The following is an 11,736-nucleotide window of genomic DNA, read 5'->3' on the forward strand; positions in this document are numbered from 1 at the left end:
CCGTGGGTGGAGATACTCAGATGGGGGATCGAATTCTACTGAGGCACGATGTGACGTAGGAAGGGATCGCAAATCTGAACTGTTCGTTGAATCGCCTGTTTTCCGAAATAGAAAGCTCACAAAAAACTGACTGGGTTGTCTTATGTCAGGGTTTGTGTGTTAGTAGTGTTCTTCAGAGACCCCAAATGTATGTGCACAAGCACTGAACATGTGTGTTTTGCATAACAGGTCCCCTTTAAAAAGATCTCCTGCTCACAATCACCAAATCACCAAAATACGTATTTTTACGTCGGGTAATTCATTTTGCTGTATTTTTTATTTTCATTTTTTTTACGCAAATGGTGCTTCCCCCTTTTCCAGTGGAATGAACAAACACTCGTGAGCCATCATCAGGAAAATGCTGAGTGATGTAAGATGTGTGTGCTGACCAGCGATCGGGCCAAAACCTCAATTTGACACCGGTGGGGTCCTTCAAAGCGAAAACACCACCTTTACTTTCTCTGCAGACGTTGAAAGATAAACGTTGCTGTTGCTCATCCATAATTAAGGCCGACTGAACTCGCTCAATGATCTAGCCTCTATGGTGAAGAGCAGGAAAACCGTGCAGTCGAGCTGCTCGTGCTGACCTCATGTCCACTTACAGTAAAACGCCCGTTAATTACAATTGAATTTGGTTTCGTCACATTTGGTGAAGACGGGCAGTGGTGTCGCCGCATGGTTGCTAGACAACCTTCCGTCTGGTGGCGACCTTGTCAGAAATTATGGGACGTACGCTTTCGTTGTCTCCGCCATCTCGGCCATCTCGCCATCCGTGGTTTGATTTGTCATACTTGGAGGTTGTAAACAAAACTGTCTAAAAGGTTAGGGAGTAATGCCAGTGAAAGGAATTGTAGATTATGTTGAAAACATTCAAATTCAGAAGTAATATATTATATATATGTGACATATCTGATGTTATTCTGGAACTAAGGGATAGTCTGGAGCTTTATTCCCGAAGAGTAAAACAAACAACCGCCTTTTCCTCCCACAAAGGAAGGAGCCACATTCCAAAAAGCAAAATTATCAATAAGTTACTCATCGTCTTAAAGCCCTATTGTTGCATGTGTAAATGTGTTTTGGTTTCAAAGATTACTAAAAAATTTGTATATTGTTGTTGTGATGCTTTTATGTGTTAAAATAAAAAAAAATGGACTTCAAATGCAGGAAATGCTGGACGTACCTGGAGGAACCTGAATGAGTGATGTCGGGACTTTTAGATATAAAATAGATATATCCATCAATCTGAAATCAGTGGTGAAGACCTTAAAAATTGTCATTTGTCTATAGTGTGTCTTCAGTGTCGCCCGCAAATACATGGCCAAAAAAGCAAAACCAAAAAAGCAGAAAAGGCCAGGATTAATTCTAACAGCGTTGGTTTCTTCCCAGTCACGTATTCCCTGGAATACTAAAATGTTGCACGGAGACGAGTCGTTCCCAGAAGCAGCAGACTTTAAAGGACTAGTGAAATCCCATGTGGTTTGTCATGCTGAAATGCACTGGGGTGCGAGGAGGGGAGGAGGTAGGGGGGAGGGAGCGGGGTGGTGGGGGGGAGGGGTGGGGTGGGGATGAGAAGCAGGGGAGAGAGACTGTGTGCGTGTGTGTGTGTACGTGTGTGTGTGTGTCTGTGTGTGTGTGTGTGTGTGTGTGTGTGCGTGTGTGTGTGTGTGTGCGTGTGTATGTGTGTGTGTGTCTGTGTGAGTGTGGGTGGGTGTGTGTGTGTGTGAGTGTGTGTGCTTGCGTGCATGTGTGTGTGCGTCTGTGTGTGGGTGTGTGTGTGTGTGTGCGCAGTGGGGATTGGGGGTGAATCTAGACAGGCTCCTGAGATGGCTTGTGCAATTGAGCGATTTCCGAATCTTTAGGGTTTCAGGGGAAGAGGGTGAGGGAAGTGTGTGGCGGCGGTGGGGGCAGAGGGGCGGAGGGGCGGCAGGGAAAAGGAAAGGCAGCGGGGAAAGAGAGAGAGAGAGTGTGTGTGTGTGTGTGTGTGTGTGTGTGGACGCCATGCCTGCAGGGGCGGCTGATTGGTTGAAACCAGCCCAAATAAATGGGCCCTACGTTGGGGGGAGGGGGGTTGGTGCTGGTGCTGGTGGCCATTTGGGGTCAAGGTGCATTGGGGATGACCAGGCTGTTATATTAGAAAGTGAGGCATTAATGATTTACTTTAAAGACCAAAGAATAAACTCTTTGGTTCTAGGAAAACCCTTTAAAGGTGTCGTCAATGGTCGCTACGATGGCCGCCATGCCACCGAGCGCCAGGCTAACCAGGGTGCGCAAGTAACGTCCATGTCCTTGGAGTCTCTTCTGTATTAACGTTTAACTTTAATTGGAGTGATTCGAATTTTGATTGAGGATACCCCTCTAACTGGACCGAAATGTCACACTGGAGAAAAAAATTCACCCACCATCCTATTAGAGCAGTGATCCTCAACCTTTTTCAAGGATCCTCAGTTTGATAACGCTTTAGGCCGCCGACCCCCCCATTTGATGAGATTTTTCTCTGGGATCTCAATCTGAGATGATTTTTGATATGATTTAGTCCCAAACTCCCACACATACTATAGTGAGGGCGATAACATTGAAACTAGGATCAAAACAGTCACTATTCTACATTCTGTAACCGTGCTCATATGTTTGAAATGCAATAACGCTGAAGTTGAACTATTAATCATTTTTGCTGGGGCCGCCCTGGAAGCTCTTTAAGGACCCCCTGGGAATCCCCGGACCTCACGTTGAGAACCACTATGTTACAGGACGCGAAGAAATCAATCCAATAAGTGAAATCAAGCTCGGCTGCCACATGTAAACGTAACCCTAATGAGACAGACAGCGCTCGCTAGAAGCAAGTCATATTTTCTTGTACAACCATTGTCCAAGATATGGTTATAAATAAACCTGAGAAATGAATCAATTGGGATTTATTTTCTCCAAATTTTGCGTTTGGGGGAATTATTATTTTTTTTTTGGTCAAAATATCATCCCTTTCCATTTTTGGAGGGGAGGAAAATTCAGTTTTGCAGCAGAAAGTTACAGTAGAGGCACACACTGTACTGGAGTACCCCAACTCCTACCCCCCCACTCCCTTTTTTATTTATTTTTTTCCTCATTCCACACCACGCCACACGTGCACAAAGATACACACACACATACCATTAACTCACACACACACGCACGCACACGCACACGCACACGCACGCACACACACACACACACACACACACACACACAAACACTGAGAGACGGAAAAAGAGAATGAGAGAGTGCAACACATAGACACTCACCCGCCACCACCTCCCCCACCGCCACCCACCACTACCACCACCACCACTACCACCACCATCACCGCCACCGCCGCCGCCGCCGCCGCCGCCAACACCACGTTGTCTTTCATTATTTATTTACTGTCTGCAGTTTTTCCATCGCACGCATATTGATGCGCAGAAAGCCGGGTGTGAGTGCGTGTCAGAATCATTTCCTGACGAGGGAGACAAGGTGGAAGTAATCAGCAGAGCACTGATGCAATATGACAGCCCCTAGAACCGCTGTGCACCGTTAAGAGCAGGGGAGGAAGAGGAAGAGCAGCAGAGGAGAGGAGGAGAGGAGGAGAGGAGGAAAAACATCCCCCACCCGAAGGAGGCGGCGAGTGTTGTCAGGGCGGAAAGTAGATTTGCAGTTTTTTAAAACTTTGCCGTCGACTGTTTTGTACCGAGCGCTCTCTCCGTCGGTTCTTCTTCTCGTGGGGGAGAATTGTTGCTGTGTTGTGAAGACAAGACGCCGGTGCAGTCATCAGAGGCATGCAAGCCACCCGGGAGGTGGATGGAATGACCTCTGAACGTCTAGCAAAGGTCAAATATTCTGAAAATTCTGCATAATGATGAATATTGGGCTTGGAGGAATCTATCCATCTATCTATCTATCTATCTATCTATCTGTCTATCTATCTATCTGTCTGTCTGTCTGTCTGTCTGTCTGTCTGTCTGTCTGTCTGTCTGTCCCAACAAGCGTCCAACCCGTTTTGAAGTAATTCACTGTCTTAATTAATTCATTACCCGACCAATGACTTTGATTCATCTATTAAACAGCAACATGATTCAGATCCAAACGCAGCATTCAGCAGTTTTTTTTTGTTTGTGGATAGTTTTCCTCAATACATTTTTTGGGGAAAATTTAAAAAAATGAAAATGTGAAATTCACACGTTTACCTGTTGTTGTAAAAAGTTGAAAGTCTCTGCCTCAGCAGTTTATTCATCTGTCTCAAGTGATACCATAATTACACTAATATTCGCCCAACAAATAAATTCATGGCCGCTGGTGGAACTTTTCCTAACTGAGGCTCCCCCGATCCCACAACAGGGAAACATTTGGGACAATGGGAGTTTCTTGGGAGTCCTTGAACTTGTCAGTCAGTTTGATCCCTTCCGGAAGTCCCATGTGGGCTATTTCTATATCTTTCTTATTTATTTACCAACGGTGGATGGCTGGCGTCCACCCAAGTCCACTCCAGTCACAAGAAGTTCATCCAGTCACAACCGTTGACTTATTTTCTTAACTTTTGGCTCACCATCCCTCTCAGATCCCAAATTGATCATCCATTGCTTTTCAGAGATCCACACCTTTAGCTTTTAGCTTCTCTGCAACACACCTGTACACATCCTCCACCACGCACTTCCAAATGCATATCTCTTCTATTTATTTTCATCTTCACCATTGCTTTTGGGCTTTTTTTTATTTTTCTCATTCCATACCACGCCACACGTGCACAAAGATACACACACACACATACCATTAATTCACACACACACACACGCACGCTCACACGCACGCACGCACGCACGCAAGCGCGCGAACACACACACACACACACACACACACACACACACACATACTCACGCACACCATCTGCTCATCTGCTGACAGGCTCCAGCTTCCCGGATACAGTAATTGATGAATGGGGAAGACTGTGCATTTAGGGTCCCCCCCCCCCCCAACCCTCCCTCACTCCCTCACCCAAACACACACACACACACACACACGTGCACACACACGCTTGCACACCGCCGTGCAGACGTGCTGATTGATTGATTGGGGCGGTGAGTTTCATGACGGCTTGTGACATTTCTCCACATCATGTCAGAGCTCTGGCAGCGGGCCTCGCGGAGAGATCACTGAGGAATTAGGCAATCAAAGTCAGGAGGGATGGATTTCGAGGTGGCGCCACAGCCGCCGTCCACACTGAATTAAAGTGGCAGAGGAGCCGCCTCTCTGATATTTGGAGCATGGCGTCTCGTTTATTTTTTGCCTCGTTTTGTCATGTTTACCCATCTGATCCGACGCCATCTGAAGGTTTTCCAGCAATCCGTGTTGGCTGTAGAGGCTTGGTTATATGTATGCCATAAACAAGGAAGTCCAAGTAAGTGCTGAGGTTTTGGCCTCACTTATTGTGATGCTTCACATTCGTAAAATGCTTCAATGTGCACACCTTGCAAAAAAGAAACAGCGCAAACAAGGCTTAAAATCTTGAATCTGCCACTCCCCAAAGAGATTTATTTAAGGCACTGTGTTGTCTCATTTATCTCTCTTTTAAAACTATTAGCTGTTGCAGTGCAGCGATATTTCATATTTAGTATTTAAGGTAGAATTCTACTGATAATTGTCCTGTGCTAGAGTGTTATCATTTACCTGTCTGGTTATTCATAGCCCTATTCATAGCCCTCAATATATTTACCTTTACTTATCATTTATATTGATTATTTATCATAATTAACTATCATCATTATATGTCCATCAACCAAACCTATTCAACAGGCTACAGTATTTCCAATTTAGAAAACAAATCAAAAACCCCCCAAAAAAACCGACCTCGCCTGGCGACTCCGACCGCCCGACGGCTTTGCGACACCATCGCCGCACGTGTCCGCCCTGGGAGTGGAGCGTTAGAGGGAATAGAAATGGAACGGACGAGTGAGAAAAAGGGAAGGGAAAAGGAACGGATGGGGGAGGGGGAAGGGCGTGGACGGGTGAAGTGTCACGTCCCATTGGGGTCACGAGACGGCGGCGACACTTAGCAAAGCAAACAGCCCCGAGGAGCAGAGTACCTCACCTGTCGCCGCGCATCACACCACCACCGCGTCCGCCGCTCTCGCTCCAGCCGCCCGCCATTCCTAAAATTTTACACAAACAGCGTAAGGGCGTCGGGGGCTTGCGAGATTGTAATTTATTCAAGGTAAATTGTCTGCAGGTTTATCACGGCAGTCGCTGATTGGAGTTGACTGCAGGACCGGGTCAAACCGGGCACGTGAAAGCGATCAAATAAGGGAGGTGATGATTTGAAGGAGTGGAATAATGAATATTCATTCATCAAACATGTCAGCAAGAGGTGGCTCCCGCGCCATCTTTCTGAACGGGACACTCAGTAGTTGTTCGCTGCAACGCAGACGGAAAAAATATGTTTTGCTCGATCACAGCAATTTTGGACAAAGAACAGTCATTGACTCAATGGTCAAATATCTTATTTTTATTTGTGATTTGTGTCTTTAGAAGCAATCTGTTCACAGTCTCATGATCAGGACCGTTCTAAAGATGTGGAAGTCTTTTATTTCATCTTGTCCCAGACTCATTTCTGTGGGGACTAGTACAGGGCATGTCAAGTTTGCCGGTTGCTATGGGTTGCTATGTACTCCTGTCGCCATTTGTGGAGGATCGCTTCCATTCTTTTGCATAGAGAAAAAGCTAAAATATAGGAAGTGTACAAAATGGAGAAAGCAAGGGAGAAAAAGAAGGGTGGAGGTTTCACACAAGATGGTTGCAAGATTTTCTGTGGCAGTTTTCCACCAAACAAGACTTCCAAGTGTTCTTTTAACTCAAAAATGGTGACCGGCATTGGTGATCCCCAAAATATGACGGCTTGCTCCAGCAATGTTTAAAGTCATTTCTTGACTTTAAAAAAGTCTGTTTGGAAAAAAAACACTTTTTTTTTTAACTCAGGCCCTAAATCTCTCACATAAAATACAGTTGGCCGGGTGATAATTAACCAATAATTCTATTGTTTCTAAATTTCTCTCTACGGTTTCATCTTTTGTTTTGTTTTTGTTCCATGTCACTGTCCCCCCCAAATTTTATGGTATGCATTTTTTTATTTGCTGCACTGATATCATGTAAAATAGCATGAAAAGCCAAATTGGAATTGCACAATTTTTAGTTATAGTTTATAGCTATAGTCATTACACAGAACAATATTTGATCAAATACAACAGTACTACTTGACATAAGAAAGCCATTGCTACACTGTAACTCGACCTGTCCTGGTGCTTTGTATAGAATTAAGTGGCATCCAGCGGTGTGGTTGCCAATCGCAACCAATAGAATCCCATCCCCAACTCCCTTTCCAGTGACGTAGGAGAAGCTTCGGCTTCCGGGTGACGTGAAAAATGCGAAAAGCCCTCTCCTGAGCCAATGTTTGGTTTGTCCGTTCTGGGCTACTGTAGAACAAACATGGCGGTGCGGCATGGCAGCCTCCGTGGAAGAGGACCCGCTCCCTATGGAGATATAAAATGATCATTCTAAAGTAACGAAAATACAACGATTCTTATTTTCATGGGATTACACACTAGTTAAAACACACTTATGTTATATTATATGCAATTTCTGCCAAGTGCGTTCTGTAAACTGTACACACTGCACCTTTAAATACAGTGGGATACATTGGTTCCACTTTATCCCATTGGATTAAGCTAGTTTAAGTAAAGCTGGTTACCTACGGTCATCATAATGTTCTTACAATCCTCATTACCCATCTTAGGCCTATTCAACTGGTGGCCAAATGCAGACTGACTGCAGGTATATTGAGAAATGTCAATATGCATATTCTTCACAGTTGGATTAATTTGAGGAATAGCTATATAAAAAAAATTAATAAAAACAACAACAACAAAAAATAAATACATAAATAATATGCTGCAGATTTGGATATAACAACATAAAACCTGACAGAATAATTTCCCAAACTGTATTTGTTGATTTTAAGATTTTAGATTGTTGGAGATAATTAATAATAAATCATTTATAAGAATATAGATATAGACAACCAGCAAATATTTTTGTTATTCCACAATTTTATGGATTCAGCCTTGATTACATATAACAGCGATGGGGAAAACTGCAATGGGAAAGACAAAGAAATTATGAATTTACAGGTTATGGGAAATGTTACAGACATCGCTGGCGGCTTAAAGGAATACAGTTTTTTGGGGGGAAAATTCGCATTTTGTCTATCTTGCCCATTTTCTGACGAGAAGGTCAATCCCACTTTCATCCTTGTGTATCCGGTGCCGAGACAGCGACGGGCTGCATGCTAAACGTGCAAGCTGATCCCCCCTGCAGCCTTGCAGGGGGGATCAACTGGCCTAGCTCCGGGGAAATTAGGGAAATACACCTTCCAGCATCAGCAAAGTCATATCATTGATACATCTTGCATCTTCATGAAGAGTAAAAATATAACATAAAAACATGATCTTTGCTGGCTTAAATGCAGCAACATTTGAAACTAATTTTGAGGCCTAAACACAATCGATCCATCTGTTTTTTTGTTATTTGGTCATCTGTATTACTAGGCGTGAGTCGGGGGTTGCCAGGTATGCAGTGCCTGGCAACCCAATGGCTCACGTCAGAACATTGGTTGATCGCCTGGTTTATAGTCGCCGCAGCCTTAGTGTCGTTTAGGGTTAGGCACCTCCCAATTTTTGGAACTCAGCACTTCAGGTAATTCAAGATGCACGCGTTCCGAAGGAAGGTTGTGCCAGGAGGTCCACAGGTCCAATCTGCACCATCCATCCATGCATGACCACAAAACAACCAGATGGCGTTGAGCGATTTGCACAAACTCACCACAGCACATTGAAAGAACCTGCACCGAATACAATAAATATACAAACATTTAACACTTTCTATTTTAATTTTACTGCTCTTTTCTAGTCATTCAGTCATTCATTCCCTCAGGGCTTCTTTGTGATGTTTACAACAGGTCTTTCCGTTTCCCCTGGTGGTTTGTGCACAGCGCCCCCTCTCTTTCAGGAGAATATCGCCACGGCATCGCCGCGGCAATGTGCAACTATACAGTATACGCTCGCTTGCGGTGACTATAACAGAGCCTTTAACTGACAGCCTTTAACAGAAACACCAAGTTTCAAGGGGGTAACCGGCTGATAGAAATGGATATCTTGTTATGCTAACTTCCCAGGAGCTAGGCTAGTTGATCCCCTCTGCAGCCATGCATCGAGCTAACACAGTTAGCATGCAGTGCGTCACTATCTCTGTACTGGACACACAGAGACAAAACTGTCATTGACCTTCTCATACGAATATGGGTAAGCAAGATGAAGTTAGCAAATTTCCCCCAAAAACTTGAGTATCCCTTCAACAGTAAACCTCAAACACCAGAATGTATATGTGTAATTTCCTGGAGCATGGAGGCTGTGGATTGAAGCCCTGAAATGGCGGTAAGACATATACGGCACAAGGAAACCCAACGCTTCACCCTGCAGCCATGTTTAATTCCAGGCTATTCATAATGCTTTGGTTGCGGTACAGCGCATGTGCAGGACTTTGGGATATAGACACAAACCCCCGGCAAAGCTCTATCCCTGGAGAGAAGAGCGACACCGATGGAGTCCCTCTCCTCCTCCTCCTCCTCCTCCTCCTCACCAGCGTGATTAATAACCCCTGTGCCCCGTAATCTCTCCGTCATCTATCTATGTAAATGCCCCTGGACCCACAGCGCTGGCACCGTTTGACTGATGGCTGTTCCACAGGGCTGGGCTGCACGTGCATGTGTGCAAGCGTGTGTGTGCGCGCGTGTGTGTGTGTGTGTGTGTGTGTGTTTGTGTGTGTGTGTGTGTGTGTGTGTGTGTGTGCATGTGTGAGAGAGCATATACGGCCCTGTATGTGTGCATGCAATTATCTGTGTGGGATAGTTGTGTTTGTGTGTGTTCGGGCAAAGTCATCGTTTAAATAAACTACACGTTGGGGCTAAGCGTTAAATCATTACAGGAGGAAATGGGCGTTAAATTAAACTGGGGTGTCTGAGGCTTTATCACGACGTTAAAGGCATTTTTCTTATTTAGAGAGAAACCTCTGGCGACATCACGCCCCGATAGAATTGGAATGCGTGTGCGTTTCTACAGTATGGCTCCTTGGAGACGGGGGCGGAGGCGCGGGGGGGGGGGGGGGGGGGATGGGCGGAGATAATCCAGACACGACGGCTGCTTTACGTTGCTGAACCGTAAGAATCCTGAGGGCAGATCTTCTGAGCACAAAGACCGGAGACGGCGGAGACGTGAAAAGGTCAAGGTGTCACGCTGTCCACCGTCATCAGTGCAAAAAGGACGAGATAGAAGAAAGAAAGCTGTTTTGTTTTGTGTGTGTGTGTGTGTGTGTGTGTGTGTGTGTGTGTGTGTGTGTGTGTGTGTGTGCGCGCGGGTTTTTTTCGCCCCGTCTCGTCGGAGCAAACACTTCAAAATTGCCATATTTCTTTGACAACGAGGCGATTGCTCCTCGTGTTCGTCTCGTGGCTCATTGGAAATGCGGCGTGCTTCCCTCGCCCGAAAGCGTCGCGACGTCCACTTAAATCCCTTGATCCCTGCGCTTCCTGCGGTGACTCCCCGTTTGCGAAAACGAAGAAATCGTCACGTAATTCTGTTTTAACGCCGGGGGTAAACTGGATCCGGGTGGCTAATTATCAAACCAACTCAATCTTGTAATTGATAATCACAGTTGACTGATTGTCAGGTAATTACAATGCAACCGGAATGAAAACAGACATCTATTGATTACGTGCTGAATCGTGTTTAGACCCCCATTCATTCCCACCACGCCAGGTGAACACGAGCTGGTTTCATGTTGGAATCTAGACAGCTTTGTGGAAATAATTTCGTCGTGAGATGAAAAGGCTTCGTTTGATATTCTGGTCGAAGTTGGAGACGTCTCGGGGGATTATTTTTGCTTGTTTTATTAGCTATAATTTTAGGTGTTGCTTATTTTACCAACTATCACAGTAACTGTTACTCTTCTTGATGCAAGCACAGTTTAAAGCTTAATTAAATATGATAGAATATGTAAAATATCTGCGAAATGGTAATTCATACCATTGTTTTGTTTAAGATGATCTTATCTAATCATCTAAAAATAAAATAATAATCTATATTTCAACCTTCTAAGAGCCGCTGTCATTTATTCACATATTGATGCGTTTTAACTCATTTCTCTTTATAAACGTTATTTATTCCTCAAAGTGAACCCACCTACCTCTCCCATACACCGCGTTCCAAATTATTATGCAAATGATATTTTTCTCAGATTTTCCTAAATAGTCAATGCAAATGACAGTCAGTATAAATTTGAAGTCATCAACCGTTAGGGTATAATTCGAACGTTATTGAACAAACCTCCCAATGATAACAGTATTTTTTTCAAAAATAAAAAACTCAAAATGCACTGTTCCAAATTATTATGCATAACAGAAGTTCAAAACATTTTATAGTTTGTAAAGAACTGAAAATGTTCATTTGTTGAATTTGCAGGATATTTAGTGAAATCAAAAGCTATTTCAATCAAAAACATCTTAACAGGCCAAGTTACATGTTAACATAGGAGCCTTCTTGATATCACCTTCACTATTCTTGCATCCATTGAACTTGTGAGTTTTTGGAG

This window comes from Zeus faber (genome assembly GCF_960531495.2).
Source record: "Zeus faber genome assembly, chromosome: 4".
Classification (NCBI taxonomy): Eukaryota; Metazoa; Chordata; class Actinopteri; order Zeiformes; family Zeidae; genus Zeus; species Zeus faber.